The 1,727-nt window shown below is 50.1% G+C and overlaps 1 protein-coding gene across 1 annotated transcript in view; it reads left to right on the top strand.

Moving 5' to 3' along the window:
* LOC122542964 (adhesion G protein-coupled receptor A2-like) overlaps positions 1-1,727 on the top strand; it is a 95,187-nt gene that overhangs the window by 64,319 nt on the left and 29,141 nt on the right. The gene's annotated exons all lie outside the window — the stretch shown is intronic.

Below are 1,727 nucleotides of genomic sequence, written 5' to 3' on the forward strand. Positions count from 1 at the left end.
AATGAGAGTGAGAATGAGAGTGAGAGTGAGTGTGATTGTGAGTGTGATTGTGAGTGTGTGTGAGTGCGTAAGTGCGTGAGTGCGAGTGTGTGTGTGTGTGTGGTCAAAGTTGACAAAAACTGTTTGTAACTCCTGAAGGCAGAATCCAGTTCCAATTGTGGTCTGCCTGTGCGGGAGCCTGCCTTTTTTAGATATATTTTTCACTGAGGCATTCACAGAGCCTGCATGACACAGACAGTACAAGGAGATCTTTCCCAAGGTTAGCAACACATTCTGCAGCCTCTCCAGGAGGTTTGCCAACTTCCACTGGGACTGATTGCCAAAGCCTGCATCCCTTGAGCGCCTGCTGTTGGCTGACACACCCACAGGTCAGGCGTTGGGGACCTGACACACTGAACAGTCTTCACCCTGTCTGGAGTCTAACTGGCTCCTAGGCACACTGCCTGCCTCCCCAGACACTTACAAGTAAATCCAACCAACCTTCAAGAAACCTTGCCCACTGAATGCACTGGACTTGTTGAGGGAGCAGAAATGCTTGGCGACAATACACTGAATGGGTTCTGAAGGCTCAGGAAAAATGAGCAGGCAGTCCACACTGTCTGCAGCCCTTGCCCAAGCCCAGCAGCGTATTTTGCTGCCCTGCAGGCTTCCCCTCATCTGTGGGAAATTCTCACTCTGTACCCACACACCGATCCCTACGGCAACGTGGTAAAGCATTCCTGTGGCTGTGCAAGCGGTTTGCATGTTGAGATCAGAGAGGGAAGATGACAGGGCTGATTGAAATGGGAGCCCACAGCAGAAGCATACATTATAACTTTAATGAAAGGGGGGGAGAGAGACACACACAGACACACAGACAGACAGACAGACACTAGCAGGGAGCCTGACAACACAGTCTGCTCACTGCGTACTGCCGTCGGTCTCTTCCTCATGGAGGTCAAGTCTTCCCTTGTTCTTGCTGCTTGAGGCTGACCACAAATGCTTCAGGCCAGAGGACACAAAGAGGCCATTCAGCCCATCAGGTTTTCTCCACCATACATTTCTCAATCCCGTTCTCCTGAGAACCCTTGATCCCATTACCAATCAAGACCCTATCTATCTCTGTCCTAAATAGACTTCATGACTTGGTCTCCACAGCCCTCTGTGGCAGTCAGTTCCACAGAGTCACCACCCTCTGGATGAAGAAATGCCTCCTCATCTCAGTTCGAAAGGGGTGCCCCTTCACTCGGAGGCTGTGCCCTTGGGTCCTACTATTGCAAACATCTTCACCACATCCACTCTATCCAGGCCTCTTAGCATTCTCTACGTGTCAATGAAATCCTTCCTCATCCCACTTACCTCCATCGAGTACAAACCCAGAGTCCTCAACCATTTCTCAGGTAACAAGCCCTTCATCCCCAGGACCATTCTTGGAAAATCCTCTGGACCCCCTCCAACACCAGCACATCGCTCCTGAGATATGGGACCCGGAAGTGTGCTCACAATGTTCCAAACGCAGTCTCCCCCAGAGCCTTATCCAGCCGCAGCAGTACATCCCTGCCCTTGTTTTCTAGCCCTCTTGAAATAAATGCTAACACTGCATTTGCCTTCCTATCTCAACCTGCATGTTACCCTCAACAGAATCTTGAACGAGAACTCCCAAGTCCCTTTGCACTTCAGATTTCTGAAGCCTTTCCCTGTTTCGAAAATAGTTTATGTCTCTATCCTTCCCAGCAAAGTACATAACC

The sequence above is a fragment of the Chiloscyllium plagiosum genome, chromosome 42, assembly GCF_004010195.1.
Source record: "Chiloscyllium plagiosum isolate BGI_BamShark_2017 chromosome 42, ASM401019v2, whole genome shotgun sequence".
Classification (NCBI taxonomy): Eukaryota; Metazoa; Chordata; class Chondrichthyes; order Orectolobiformes; family Hemiscylliidae; genus Chiloscyllium; species Chiloscyllium plagiosum.